The following is a 16872-nucleotide window of genomic DNA, read 5'->3' on the forward strand; positions in this document are numbered from 1 at the left end:
AGTTTTTTGGAATATAAAAAGGTCAAGTTATAACTGTAACAAATGAAATAGTAAACTTTCATTTTATCTACAGAAAACTAAGAATTTTAGTGTTCCTGAGGCTTTAATATATTGTTTCAAAACCAACAAGCTTTAAACTTATTCAATACTACTATAAAAAAATATATAAATCAAGTTAATTTATCAATTTTTTTCTAACCTAAAGTAAAAATATTTAATTTCTCAATCTAATACTGTATATACGAACCTTGCAAAGTGGCATCTAGTTGCCTGCCATGCTCATCTGTCGGTACCAACTCCCTGATGATGTGTCCGTCGTCTTCTGATTTATCGAACCACCTCCTGCACACGAACCAGTAGGTCTCCATCTCCTTGTTAGAAGCTGAACTTGCTGCAGTAATTTCAAATTATTATCACTAAATTGTATTTGATACTTTTATATGTGCTATGTGACAAGCGTCAGTTTTTTTATAAAACAATTTTTCACATTGTAATTGTAACGTGAATTATTAGTTTTGTTTTGAAATAATTACAAGTTTTAATTTTTACATAAAATCTAAGCATATTTGAAATTTATGATTATTGATAACTAGAACTACTAATATTGTATTACTATATGACTAGAACTAAAAAGATTATTGTAGTATTTAGACATTTTATGACTTTTAAAAACATAATTTTGCCCGGAAATCTGATGCTTTTTTTATCTTTTAAACATATAAGATTTATTTTTAAACAGTTTAGTTAAAAAATTACGCTGTGTGCAAAAGGTTTAAAAGGTTTAAGGCTAAGAACCTAAAAGAAAAAAATTACAATATAAACTATAAAATTCAAAAGTAAACCGATTGTAACATAATTGATAAGCTTAAACAAAAAGTTAAAAGGAACAGGATGTTTTAGAAATTCAAAAACTAACTATGCAAAGTTTCAACAAACATAGCTCATTATTTCAAACAAAGTTTTTGCTTTGTTCTTATTACAAACAAACAAACTAACGCCTCTTCTTCTTCTTCTTTTTCGCACGGGCGATGTACCTCTGTACCTTGATGGACTCCAGGTACCAACCGGATCCCACCCCCTTGCCATCGTGACCCACCCTGATCTTTCTCAGGGGTCCCACGTCAGGTGCCTCTATCTGTTTGGTAAAAAAATAGTTCGTTAGGTACAAAACAAACTAAACTTTTATTAGTAAACATTTCCTAAACTCTACCAACAATAAAGAGCTTAGTTAAAATGAAAATATAAGATGTGTACTAAAAAGCTATACTAAAAAAACCTAAACTTTAGTTAAAAACTAGGATATACTACACAAAATTATTCAAAAATTGATAGTTACAAAATATTCAGTACAATTTAACTAACTTTGAATTTATCAACAGCGTTTCTCTCAAAGTTGTCCGTTTTGTTTCTCAACTGTATTGTTTCCGATTTACCGTCCTCTCCGTATAACTGAATCATTACGTTTGCGTCCGTACCTCCATTCAATTTGTCACCAGTCGTCACAGTTATTTCGTATGGAAGCACTTAAATTTATTATGAATTAACTAATCTAAGTTTGATTATTAACTAGAAAAACTATTTTTAAGTTTTTAATATATATAGTTTAGAAAAAAGTAGTACTTTTAAGAACTTGATATTTTAGTCATTTGTCTTAGAAATATATGAATACAATTATTTTTAATAATACACTGTGGGAACAAGCGAATTTTTATAATGTTTAAAACAGTTTAAAGTTTGTATTCTTTGTTTTTAGTCCACTTGATATCAGTATAATATTTTAAAACAGTTTTATCTGGACAAAAAAAAGTTTTTTCATGCTAACATTTATCATTTTGCCTTGTTTCTGTCGGATACAATTCAACTTCAGTTTTACCGTCTCCTTCATCCGAAGCTAGCCACCTGCATGTATAATTTTTTTTAATATATTTAATTTAGCTGATATTTATTAAAAAGCAGGACAATTTTAATACTGTGTGAATATCTTGTTATTGGTTGACCAAAACGTTGAAACTAATTTATGTATGTAAAGGAGATCCTAAAATGTTACGATTGAACGAATTAATCTCTTAAGATGTTTATTCAACTCTTACCAAGTAAAAATATAAAATATTTAAATAATAAAATAACGTTCTAATAATTATATCAATACTTATTTGTACAACTAATTTATTCTTCACTACGTTAAAAACATTATTAAAATTCATCACGAAAGTTTTTTAATAATCTTCAAACAACTACCATCCCAACACACATTGAGTACATTTGGAAAACACAAAAAAATTTAAAATATTCCAACAACAAATTAAATAATATACTGATGAAACAACGAATATTACCTGTGGCAGTTAAAAGCGTAATAACAACCACTTGAGGGTACGTCAATTTCAACTCCGTCCAAAAACCAGCCTGAACAGGTCCGCTGTCGTCGTGGCCTGAAATATTAAATCAAATTTACAAAAAAAACTTGACTAAACAGATATAAGTAAAAAAAAAGTCTGAAATTTTAAGTAGTTAGTATAATGTATGTATGGCAAACTTAAACAATGAATGTACTTTGCAACATTTAGTTTACTAACTAGCTTTTCACTTGCTTCTAAAGTTCACCAAAAATAAATTCAACTTAATTCTGGTAAACAAATAAAAGTATGGAAACTGTTTCCCTTTAAAAAAACAGAAAACTGCTTTATTGCAGGTACGTAGCTGCAGCAACTCTTTTTTATAGCACCGTTTTTAGATCAAAAATACTTTGCCAGTTTTAGTTTAGTAAAACTACTTAGAGTATAAATTAAAAATACTCTTTCAAATTCAGTTCTAAGCTATCTAACTGCTTTATTGAGTAACACGACAAAAACAAAATAAATGATTTCTATATTGTACCGATATAAAATAACAAACCTATAAATATTCTCTGTATATTTCCAATATCTGCTGCTTCCAGCTTGAATAGGTCGGTTCTGCCCCTCTCAAACTTGTTCCTGTATCCCTCGCTCTGATGCACCTTCAACTTGCCCGTGTCCCCATCTTCACCGTATATCTGTTGATTATTTAATTACAGTTTGTCCAGTTACTTAAATGTTGGTATTTCAGCGCACTTTATAGCAAGACAGTGTGTTTTTATATGTTTGACAAATTTTTTTATTAAATTTTATGTTTGTAAACAATAATTAAATAGTTTTTTATCTTTTCTACTACATAATGGTTTATTCATAAATTATTATTAACCTTGATGAAAACGTTTGCATCTGTGCCGGCTCCTCTCACATCTCCAGTTTTCAGCGAAACGTGGTAAGTTGTGGCTGTTTGAATTTGAAAGTATGTTAAAATTATCATGAATGGTATATGGGAATAACGTCCTTAGATTAAAACAGTTTTGAATGGGTTATTAGACTAGTATAGGGAAAAAAGTTGTGATTTTTTTAAAACTAATACATTCGAATCCCGTAAAATATTAAATGTGTTAAATTACGCCTCACTTTTAAACACGTTTTAATTTTTTTTTTCAATATTTAAATTTTATAAGTTTCTTTCGAGTATGTAGAAAATAAAAAAGCTAAACAGCAACAGTAAAACTAGGAGCAGACTGCTCTAAGAGTAGAAAAATTTTTTAAGCCGCTTCAAACAACAACAAAAAAATCAAAACTTTTAATGAAAACTTTAAGCAACGGACTTTTATCTTAAACCACTTGCATGAAGTTTCAGCTGCAAACTCTAATTACAACACAAAAGAATCTAAATAGTCAAATATATAAGCTAACTGTTGAGCAGTTGGGGAGATCCTTGTTCGTGCAGCTCCCTAACAACCAGTCCGTCGTCCTCGTCCGTTGCCAGCCACCGTTGGCACGGAAACACGGACATGTTGCCGCCGGTCTCGGGGCAGACGGTCACCTTTTCAAGGAACCACCCGGATCCGGGACCGCTGTCATCGTGACCGACCACCACTTTCGTCAGCTTCTTCAAATCCACCGCCTCGATGAGGAACTCGTCCGTCTGAAATAATTTAAACATTTTTTTTATAAGAAATGACTGTCTGGTCTGTTTTTTTTGTACCATTACAAGTTTAATTTTCAATCAAAATCCAGTTGGTGTTTTCAAAAGTTATTTTTTGTTAAAGTTTCCAAAAAAGATTGAAGTTTTGCACTGAAAACACGGTAAAAACTTTTATGCAAAGTTTTAAAACTTTTTTAAGTTCGAAGAAAAACATACAACATGTATTTTAAATAATAAGTATAAATTACCTTTCCTCGTTCGAACTTGTTGCTGTGAGTAGAAGACTTCAGCAGTTTTCTGTTTCCGGTATCCCCCCTGTTGCCATGCAAACAAAGGAAAACCCCCGCGTCCGTGCCCCCTCCCCTGACGTCGCCCGTCTGCACCGAAACCTTGTACCTTACCAGTTCCGCCACCTTCTTCACCCCAGTTCCTTGAGCGGGGATTTCCCTGACGATCTCACCGTCATCCTTGCTCCTGTGACGTCATAGTTAAAAATCGTTGATAAAAACTGGTTATATGAGGTTTAAAGTTATTAGTGAATAAAAATTAAATTAGTTCTACAGCTAATTAAGTGTAAAAAATATTTTTTCAAAGTCAGCCGTTTAAAAACTAAACTCAGAGAAACTTTTTTTAATTAAATTTTTATTATAATTCATTTTCATAATTTTTTTTTAATTAACTTGAAAGAATTCATGGCACTACTCAATTATCAAAATCTACCTAACATAAAAACAAAACGTACTCGTCTAGCCATCTTGAGCATTTGAACAGGTAGGACTGATCCTTGTTTTTTCTACCGACGGGTTCTAACAATATTTTGTCGAGATGCCAGCCGGCGAAAGTGTCCGAGTTGTCGTGCCAAACACGCAACTTGTATATCTGACCAATGTCCTCCATCTCTATCTGCAATAATAATATTTCATATCAAAATAAGGTATTAAACAAATCTGTAAAGTTTTTAAAAGTTTAAAAAGTCAAGTATTGTTAAGTTTAAACTTGGTTAACTTTAAATGATAAATATTTTTTTAATTCTCTCTTTACACCCTTTAGTACACAAAAACTTTAAAAGATAATTAAAGCTACTTGCATCTAACATTTTTTGTAACTTTGTTATCAACTAATAATAATTTTTAAGATAAAATTAAAATATAATACGTGCTAAGTTTTAAAAACTCACTTTAAAATTATCTTTTTGTCCGACTTCGAAATTATCAGCTTCATTATTCAGTTCTATTTCGTCTGTTTTGCCTTTATCGCCATAAACCTAATTAAAAAATTTCTTCTGTTAACTTTTCAGAATACAACATTTGTTTTTAAACTTAAATAATATTTTGCTATGCTATTTGCTTGCATTGACAACTTACAGTGGACCTAAGTTGCTTTGAACTGGTAATAAGATTTTTAAACTTGACATTTTTTTTAACTTATTTTTTTATTCATGTTTCAGGTGGCCTAAGGATTTATTAAATTTAATTTCAAACTTATTTAATATATATATATATATATATATATTAAATAAGTATATATATATACTACAGCATAAGTAGTAGATTTAGTAGATTTTTTCTAAATGCCTTTTTTATGTAGTTTTATCAACATTTATAATAGGTAGATTTAGCTAATACTTATTCATTTTTGTTTTGTAACAACTAGTGTAACTAGTGTTTAGTAGCTGATGAATTTTCAACCAATTAGTAGCCAATTTGTTAAAGAAATTGTGACGCTAAACAATTATAATAGTATATTATTTTTATTTGTAACAATATGTATATTCGAAAATGATGAAAGTTATTACGGTAGCAGGGAATAAAAAAAATCTCTAATTAAAGACATTTAAATAAAAATTTATTAAAATAAATTAATATTATTGATAGTATTTCTTATTTAGAATTATTGAAAAGGTTTACAATGGCAGGAACTTTATTTTGCATTAACTAAAGACATTTAGAAACAAAAAAAATTAATCTATTATTACTGTTATTATAATTTATATTTATAATGTAATTTACATTTGTGATAAAATACTATGTAAAATTACGATAACAGTAAAAGAAAACACATAATTAATAAAAAATTCTTCACAATTTGATTAACTTAGTATTTTCGTGTTTTTAAATAAATCCTCAGTCGTAAAAAGTAAAATTTTGTCAATTTTAAATAAAATAACTGTAGTTTTAGAGTTGTTCTGATATCACTAAGTTTTTAAATACAAAATCAATATATTATCCAAGTCAAATTGTTTAAACATAGTTTTTTGAGCAGTTAAAAAGATCACTGATAATAAATTATTCTTCTTAGATAAAAATATGAAAACACCGTTTTAAGATACTAAAAAAACATTTTAAGTTTAATTTGAAGTTTACAATTTATTTGAGTGTGTAAGTCTTAAATTTCTAATTAAAACATGATTAATTTCGCTTTTTAAATGTAAAAATAGACAATAAAGAAACTTTTCAACTAAAACACGACAATAACGCTACAACGTCCTAAATATATCTACTTTTGTAAACAAATGACAAAACTTAGTAACAAATAGTTTTTGAGAAGTTTTGATAAAGAAATTTACTATAAATAAAACTTTTAGGTAGAGTTAACACTAAAAATCACTGGTTATGTGTCTTAATCTGCCCACAGTAGTACAGAAAGTTATGTTTTCTCTTTTGAAAGTTGGTTTTAGCATTTATTAATAAGCTTTAATATATTTAAAAGTAAAAAAATTTAAAAGTTTATTGATTTCGTGAGTTACTGTTAGCATACTTTAAAAATCACTGATGTAGATATTTATTTATAAGTGAAATTTTTATTTTTGAAGAACTAGTTTTAATTCATTTACAACAAAAACTTTAAACGTTAACTAAAATCGTTATAAGTATAACATTTATTAATAAATTGAGAACGATTACAGAGCAATAGAGTATCACTAATCACAATTGAAAACTTTAAGGAATCAAAACAAACAGTTTTTGGTAGTATAAATTGTCTAATGTAAACTTTATATTCTAAAAAGCTAAAAAAACTACGATAAACTAGAATAAAGTTAATATCATATCGCTAAAATACAAAGCTTTAGTTTCAAAATAAGATCCGGATCCAGTAGTTCATTAATATTTGGTATAGTATATATATTGTATCAAATTTTTACTAATAAATATTCATCTAGATTACAATATTTAAAATAACATACAAAGACAAATCTAATGAATTTATTTTAGTTAAGATAAATGACATTATTAAAAAAAACTATTAAAACAATAAAAAAAAAATTAAAAAAAAGTTAAGTCTAATTAAAAAGTAATAATATAAATGTATACTTTAATTTAAAAAACACTATATAACAAAAGCTTAAATAAAACTATTTTTTAAACTAAGGAGGTTTTTAAGTAAGACAACATAATTGTTAAGTAAAACTATGGAAATAATTATACACTTTCAGTTGAAATAAAATATAAGTTTACTTATACTTAACAATAAAAAGTATAATCCACTAAAAATGGTAAACCAATTTAGTGTCTGTCAACGTACAAAAAAATACATACAACTCAACAATTGCATTTAAAAGTTTTTTTTTTTAAATTGATAATTTGAACAAAAATAAAATTAATTAATTGAAGTGAAAAGAACTGATTTTAAATATAATCTTTAATACTCAATAAAAAACAAAAAACTATAAAACAGAAGGCTTTTAACATGATCAGCTTTCCTAGTAACAAAAGCAAAATTTAAAAAATATCAAAATAAATGTTCAACTCAAGTGATTAAAAATGAAATGTTAACTTAACCTAAGATTTGTATAATTCTTAAAATTTTTAAGTAAAAACAATAATACATGTTCATATAAAAAATTAAAAATAAAATACACAATAACAAAAACTTTAAATAATAATACCTTTAAAACTGTCTCGTAAAACTTATTATTTTAACAACTTTTAACTTATAAAAAAAACACTCTTAAATAAACTATAAGTGAAAAACTGTCTTTAAATTATTATTAAACTAAAAATTACAATATGTATTTATTGTTTTTCGGTGTGTGTGTACATTACGTTATAAGAAAAAAAAATATTTAAAAGATTAAAAAAGATATAGAAAAGAACCTCATTTTATAGTGTGTGAGTGTTGTATATATAGAGAAAAAAAATCAGTTTTACAAAACCCTATCTGAAACTTTAAAAGACTTGTTGGTTTTTAGCCATATTTAAAAGATAGGTTGAATTTTTTTTTGATGATTGTACATAAAGCCTACCGTACAGGTACAAGAGGATTTTTGCAGAATGCTTTAAAAGTATGCGTTTTCCTATAAAATGACATTTTGTACTGTGGTTACTGATAAAGTTATAAAAAAGTGTGTTTATTTCTGACTCAGTAAGTTTATATTTTGGGGCAACATTGCTAGGGATCGTAAATTGTAAACATATTCTTTTTGTAGAAATATTACTTTCCATTATGCTATTTAAATTTGTCTGCGGTTCGCAACATAATAAATTTGCAGCACTTTGACTTCGCAGTCTGCTATAAAACTTTCTGAAAGTGTTTTAACTTATATGTAAGGAGCTTAAAATTAAGGTACCCCTTGGAAAAATCGTGGTGTTATCGCTTACTCCTGGTCACTAACATAAACTATTTTCGACAGCCAGTCGTCAGAACAATCAAGTACCTTAGCAACTAAGTTAAATTGTGTTTTTGATTCGTTCAAAAAAATGTTGTACTTGGATAAGACAGTAAGGTGATAAGGCAGTTGTAATTGTTTTTATGTTTTATCTATATGAATACATGAATTTGAAAATTGCCATTCACAACGTGTGGAAATAAGTCATAATAACTTGCCCGCAAGAATAAAATAAGGTAGAACACCCGGAAACTTATTTTGGACTGATATTTTTGACCTTTCCTGATATGAAAGTTTAAGCACAGTTTGAATATTATCAACGTGATTCAGGTTTACAAAAATTTTTCTAATGCTTGCAACGTTTATTTTTGAGTTAAAATAATTATGATGCTCGTGGTAAATTTCAACTTTTTTATTTCCTTGTTTTCTTTAACAATTGTTTTGGTTTTTCAATGTTGAAACATCTACAGCTGTTATTCGGTGCTTCAATGAAATGTATATGAATTGTGTTTAGAATACGTAGTCAAACCTTATATAAAGACTTTTGCATTTTGACTTGTATTGTTTTAAACTTGAAGGGAATGAATTTGGAAACTCATTCCTATTAATTTTAGGGATCATTCAAGAGTTACACCAGTTTCTGATGATATTAAAGAAATGTTATGTAAATGTTACCCTGTCTATTCTGGTAGCACAGTCCACCTACAAGATCCTTGGTGGTTTTCGTATTTTTCGTCTACATAAAAAATAGCAATTATTAAACTTTTCTAATTGTTTGTCTCGTAACTTAAACACTTTTTGTTTATAATCAATTTAACTGCTTTACTGTAGTGTAACTTATACTTGTAAGATAGCTAAAATAGAGTCTTCATTGGTTAACGAAAATAATACAAAAGGTAAATCATTAGACATGTCGGTGTTGTAAAGTAAACTAGGACTGAAAAAAATACTAGACATATTTCCTGAAAAAGAAGAGTTTGATGAAGGTAGCTGTAGAAAAGTTTTTGTCGACTGAAAAAGAAGGATGTGTATGGATTGGTGCGGTGAATGTTAAAAGAAAAATAACTTTTCTTGTTTGATGAAATAGAGAAAAATACGTTTTTATTATTAATTAGTTTAGTATCATTTGTAAAACAATAAAAAAGTATTTTTGTTTCAAAATGTAAGCAAACAAATAATGTTGGTTTTTTTAATAACTTCTAGTTCGAAAAAGTCATTATATATCTGGTACTTACTTCAGTTATTATTTTCATCCAAAAATGAACAAACGTGTTTGCATTGTGTGAAGTTAAAAACAATAATTCAAAATTTAAAACATATCAAACATGCGCATAGCAAGCTGAAAAGAATCAAAGTTAAATAATACAGTTTCATATGTAAAGTCTAAAAAGTAGCCAAGAAGAAATATGCTTACTTTTAAATAACTTTTAATCGATTCTACTAACCATACTGATTACTGTTGCTGGGTAAAACTAATTACTAAAGAATATTTTTTATACAAAATTAAAAAATAAGGAAAAACTAAATAACCATACAAATTAAATAACTAATTTAGTGTACGTGACCAATCATAGTGTCATGAAAACTTTTAATAGCTAATTTTCTTTTTCAAAACTAAACTCATCTAGTCTTTTTGTAAACAATATACTTTATTAAACTAAATTTAAACTCCTAATTGAAAAAAATAACTTTAATATTATAAACTACATAGCAATGTAAAAATTAATTCAAGCCCTTTTAAAATTGCAATAAATTAAAACAATAAGGGGGAGGTGGTTTTGTGTTTCTTGTTTGTGTTTGGTAGCTAAGATAAAACTCTACAAAATTAAATCAACGTAAAAAACAAGATGGACTTATGGCAATTTAAAAGTCATCATAGCTTTTCCTTTAAAACAAAAGTTTTAAAAACTAAAAACTAATTCAGAAATGCTGATATTTGTCACTGGTTTGTGGAAATTAAAGAACCTTATTTCTAACAAAGCTACTGAACACATATTTATGAAATTCAAATACAAACTTTTGAAAACTGTAAAAATGTCTTGTATAGTGCGTGTACAAATTTTCATGAATATATATGCAGGAAAGTAAACTTATACGCGATGTTGTAGCAGGAAGTAGATTATAAGTTGAATAATATCCGAAGCTAGTTAGTCAACTTAATATAAATAAAATCTACTTTTTAAGGTTTTTTTTTGTCACAGCTTTTTTTTATAATCAAGTAGTTATGTTTTTCTCAAAAGTATCAACCTTTTATACATATAAATTGTAGCAAAATTAAGATGAACATTTTTATTTTAGCTACTGTAAAAATATAAAACTTAAACAAACGTTTATATTTTAAGGATTATGTAAAACTTTTATGTAGTTCTATAGCATTTACACGGATATGATATTTATTTTCATATTTATAAAATATTGAACCAACTTGAACAAACACTTTAGCGTCGGTACCAGCATACTTCATATCACTTGTCCAAATTGTACAGTTCCAAGGTGACTCTGTAGGAAAATATTAAACATAGACACTTGGTCTTAATTACACATTCTTTAGAAGTTTGCATAAATATTTAACTTAAATAAATTTTAGAGTACCAAAAATTTTTTTTTTTGTACAAAATCAGTCGAAAAACTTATTTTTTATATGTTGTGTTTAACTGGTTAACACCAAAAATCTAATCAAAAAATATTTATATATTTATTAAAAATTTCGTTTTAAAATAAAATAATTCCAGTTCTGAACTTCAACCTGTACAATAAAAGTTTGATTTATTTAAAAATGCGTTTTAAAAATTAAGTGCACCACATTAAGAAGGGACAGTAAGACATTAAACAAGTAAGACATTGTTGACGATAAAACAGATTTGTAGTTCTCAAAAAAGTAGTTGTACCATTTCATAAAAACTGACCAAGACTTTAGGGCCTAAACGGCTTCAAGTCTTTTTTTTCATAATTTTATGTATTGATAGTAGAAACCCTGTGTTGCATTAAACTATAAAAAACAAATATCGAATAAGCTTAATTACTTTGAACGACTTGTTTTCTCAATGATTTAGATTCAAATAATTCTCTGCAAATCAATCCATCTCCCTCGTCTGATGCCAGCCAATTTCTACACATGAACACCTTAAAGTAATATTGTATGTTAGTGTTGTTACAAATATATAAAGTTTGATAGTCAAAACCAGCACACTTAAATGTATAAATTTTTATTTCAAAATCGAAAGCTAAAATATTTGTTATTTAAATAAACGAACTTTAATTTACTTTATTTTATATCGACTTCATTTTTTTACAAATTAGAGTTTTCAAAAAACTTGGAAAACAATTAAGAAAATAAACACACAACCATGAAAGAGGTATTTTTTAAAGAAATTTTTTACTTAATAAATTTATGAGAGAGGCAAAAAAAATTCAAACTAAAGCAAATAGCATATTTTAATAAATTAGCTGTTCTCTAATTTGTTATGTAAATAAACTTAAATTAATTAAAAAAAAAAACATTTCAAAAAAACCTAAAATATATTTTTTGTGTAAATGCAAGTTTAAAAAAAATAAATTACTAAGAAATATTTGATAACATTAAAATATTTATTAAAATATGAAAAAAAACTGGTTGCATTTTTGTCAAGAAATTATTTCAATATAAATCCATCTTTTTTGATAGTAGGGTTACCACTTTTTAAAGTTAAAAATCTAGTCGGTGCGACCAACAACTAGCCTGAGTTATTCTGAATGTGCTACCCTGCAACACGTGAAAAGCATCATACCTGTTCGCACCCGATTTCGTTGCAAGTGACCACAACTTTGTCCAGATACCAAGCCGGACCAACACCGCTGTCATCGTGACCTATTTCTATCTTGTCCAGCGGGCTCAGCATCTTACCAATTTCAACATTGCACACGTCAACCCGATTTCTTTATAAGTTTATTAAATTTTATTATTTTATTTAGTAGTTAAAACAGCTTTGATTACGACCAAAATAAATCTAAATTGATAAAAGAAGTTATTATATGTAAGTTTTAAATTTGCATATTTTTAATAAAAATTAATCAGGTTTGCAAAAAACTCAAAAGGCTTTAATTAAAAAATTGAAGACTTTTTAAATATATTGATCTTAGATATAAAATTTTAACAAATAGTACACATAGCTGTTTTTTTTTTTTACTTTATTCTTAATTTTTTTATTAAACTAACTCTACTTGCCCAAACTAATTTAGCATTATTGTAACAACAAAATATCCGTAATCATATCTTATTAAATAAGAACTTAAGTTAAAAGTTATACATGGTTATACTTTTTTTTTATGTTTTATTATAACTTTTTTATAAAGTAAAACATTTGTTCCTTTTGAAAATATACTTTTTAATTTTTATCAGAAACTTATTCGTTCAAAATTTCTTACACGGCATTGATTTAAAACCTTAAACAAATACAAGGTAATAAAATAATAATATAAAGTATATTTACAAAAAAATTAAATAAATTAACGATGGTTTAAAAATCTACCAGTTTATTGCAACATTTTGTTCAAATTAATTTCGGACAACCGTCCTTCATCAGTGACCTATTAAAACTAGTAGAACTAAACACATTCATGCAACAAAAAAATAAAAGTTTAAAAATATATTATGACGTAGTAGTTCAAAAGCAGGTTCTACTGATGCAGGGGAAAAAATCACTAGTAAAAACAATTGACTTGTATCCTGGACCGATTTGCGAATTATTTATAAATCATAAAGTATATTTGTAATGTTTTTAGATATCAAACTTTAAAAGAGTTATGATTAAACTAAACGAGCAATATAGACATTTGATTTTTTGCACAGGTAACTATATAAAGTGTTTTGAAAACAAAAAATTTTTGACTTTTAAAATCTAACAATACAAGTTTTAGAAAACTAAACTTAAGAAAGTAAGAAAATAAAACAGACAAACATCGTAAAATGCGTTCGTGGTTACCAAGATATGTTTATTTTACGAGCATATATTGAATATGTAAACAAAACCAGTGTTAAAGCTAATATTGAAACCAAGCTTAAGTAGCATTAAAACAAGGCGTATTGTATTATTAAGGATATTTTCCTGTGGCGAATTTATTGCTTATTACTTCATTTCTTAAAAGACGCTGATTTAAAAAATGCTGTGATAACTTTTTTTTATATAATATCCTGTTTATAGATTACATTAAATTTTTTATTAATTTTATACAACTTATACAAAACTTAATTTCGTATAACTTTACGGAAAAATAAAGAAGATACTTTAACTGTAATGGTAATAGAGATTTTATTAAGTTAAAACTATTAAATACAATTAACTTAACTTTTTTAATTACGACTAATATTAAAAACATCACAACTTACCTCTCAAATTTACCGTCGAGCACAATTTTTTCGCTCTGTTTGTTCTTCTTGCCGCCTCCGTGCAAAATTACGTAAACCTCGGCGTCAGTGCCCGCTCCTCTCACGTCACCTGTGGTGTCATAAGTACAATCATAGTGTGACGTCATAATAACTTGATAATTAAAACTAGTTTAATATTAAATTGTATTAAACCAAACTAACATTTCACACCAGCCTATGATTTAAGTTTAATGTTTTATGAACCATTAGGTCGCAAATGAATGACTATTTTCGCCTTGGAAAAAGAATATTTTACTTTAGCTTAGTCAAAACTAGTCAAAAGATTATTAATGGTTACAGATAGAAAAGTTTATGAATTTATCTCTAACCCAAAGGTTGGAAACCTTTTTAGTCGGCGGGCCAGATTAACAAAAAAAGGTTTTTCACGGCCCCGCCTTGTTAAATTTTATCAGCGTAATTTTCAAAAGTTATAAAATAAAAAACAAAAAAACATTTAAAAGCAATGGTGTATTGAAACAACTGTTTTTTAAACACCATTGGGTGATCAAAATTAAATTAAAAGCACAATTTAAAATTATTGTGATAAAAAGCACGATTTTCAAACTAAAATTACGATGCAGACAAAAGAAACTGAACTTAAAAATACTAGAAAAACTGATATTGTGCAAAATTTTTTTTTAATAGTTCTAAAAAACCTACAGTGATAACAAAATTAGTAGTGAAAAAACTTACTGGTCAAACTTACTGTGAAAAAGTCGAATATAAAAGCTATAAAAAAGCTTTTCATTTTAGTGATTTATAAAGTTTATAAACCTTTACAAAGTGAAACAAAAGCTTTATTAAAAACAAAAAAATAAACAAAACAAACCGGTGAAAACTTGCACCGTGTACGGAATCCCGCTCCCGGTGAACTCCCTTCCGATGGGGAACTCCCTCTCAACCTTGCCATCGTCCATTTTGGCGCCGAACCACTTTTGGCAGGGCACGGTGTACACGCTGTCCATGTTCGCGTCGTCGATGACCACTTTGTCCAGGAACCAGTTCGGCTTTGCACCCGAGCTGTCGTGACCTGAACAAATACTTGTTTATATTTATTATCATTTTAAAAACTTTTTAAATCTTTTCAACTAATATTTCTAAACGCAGTGACCTAAACTTTCAATGCTTGTTCTTTTGATTTTTCTACTTTTTTTTTTGTTTGATGTTTACTCTATTTTACAGTTTATTTTCGTTAATACTTTGAGTAACGAACTTAATCTCTTGATGTTTAACTTGATTGAACTTTAAAACGTCGACTCTTACAATCAATATAGAGGATCTTAAATACTGTTATTATTAGCGAATGACATGACTGCGCGTCGAACGATAAATATCCTCACAAACATTTTAACTACCATTTACTTTCACATTAACTCCATCATTACTTTTCAATTTTTCAGTTTAAGCAACAAAATTTACCGTTTTATAGTTTGAAAAGGGCTAGAAATCTTTTGTTCAGTAAACTGGAGCAGTATAAAACATTCGAAACAACTAAAATTTTGAATGCCTAAAAATTCACTGTAGTTGCTTTTTCAAATTAGTCATTAAACATTAAGTGAATTTTCAACAACGCAAACTGAAACGACTCAACTTTACATAAAATAAAACTATCTAAATTAACATAAATTAATGGAATCAATATATCGAAATTAATATAAATAAACAAACAAAACCAACCGATCTTCATCTTTCTCAGCCTGCCCAAGTTCTTGCACTCGACTTCGAACGAGTCCTTCTCGCCCCTCTTGAACAGCTGGTTGGGGTGTCTTAGCAGCTGCACCCCGGACTCCCCCCGTTCCCCGCGCAACACTACGTGCACGTTGGCGCCGCACGACGCCCTGCTCACGTCACCGGTAAACGTGTGGATGGTGTAAGTGTTCACTGGTGAGTTTTTTTTTTAGTTTTATTATGTTAAAAGTACTTTTTCTTAGCAAAGTTTATTTAGTTTATCATTTCAACTAAAATAGAATTTCAACTTTTTAAATAATATAAGATTATAATATAAATATGTTAATACTGAGTAGTATATAAGTGTTAAGTTTTGATGAATATGATAATATTTTTACTGATTTTTTATTTTAATTTATTGTTCACTGATTGATGTTCACATTCTCACATCGATGTTTAAAGTGTTTTGTAAGAGAAATTCAAATACACGTTGAACTTATGTAAAGAAAATTTAAAGCTTCTAAGCTCAAAGTTTCAGTTTGTTTCAAGATTTATTTAAACTCTTGAACTGTTTTCAAACACGATCTTACAAATCTTTTTAAAACAATTTCAAACTGATTACAAGAACAGATTTGACACTGAGTGCGCTTCACAAAGCAATGTTTTCCAACTTTAGTATTTATTTCCAACTTACTTTTGGAGGACAGGGCGGGATCCCTGCTTCCGAACAGATCCCTGTGAAGCTGCTTCTCGGGGCTGAGCCACTGCCCGCACGGAAAATAAACGAGATCCAGTGGCCTGGCGGTGTCGACCACAACAACCTTAAACATACAACAACTTGAGTACCAGTAAACATTCCATAAAGTTATAAAGAAACCAACACTACTTATTCTTAAGCTAGACAAAAGTTGAAATTCGAATAAAATATTCCACTTATTACCAACACAGTCATATTTATGTTCTTAATTAACATAAAACTAAATGTATATCAAAACACAACTAATAGACTTAAACTCATAATTTAAAAATCTCCACCCTACCTAAAATCCATGCGCTGTCGGTTCTTTAATAACAATTAATCTAACTAATATAATAAGTATATGAATTTATATTATAACACATTAAAGTATAAAATTAAAAGTTATATATAAATAAACAAATACCCTATCCAAAATAATTTATATTATAACACATTAAAGTATTGAAT

The 16872-nt window shown here is 27.7% G+C and overlaps 1 pseudogene; it reads right to left on the minus strand.

Annotated features, from left to right (window-relative positions):
- Positions 1–247: 247 nt before the first annotated feature.
- Positions 248–16872, minus strand: part of LOC145848278 (lipoxygenase homology domain-containing protein 1-like) — a 28556-nt pseudogene continuing 11931 nt past the window's right edge.

Source organism: Thalia democratica, unplaced genomic scaffold (genome assembly GCF_965202585.1).
Source record: "Thalia democratica unplaced genomic scaffold, ktThaDemo2.hap1.1 HAP1_SCAFFOLD_1321, whole genome shotgun sequence".
Lineage (NCBI taxonomy): Eukaryota > Metazoa > Chordata > Thaliacea > Salpida > Salpidae > Thalia > Thalia democratica.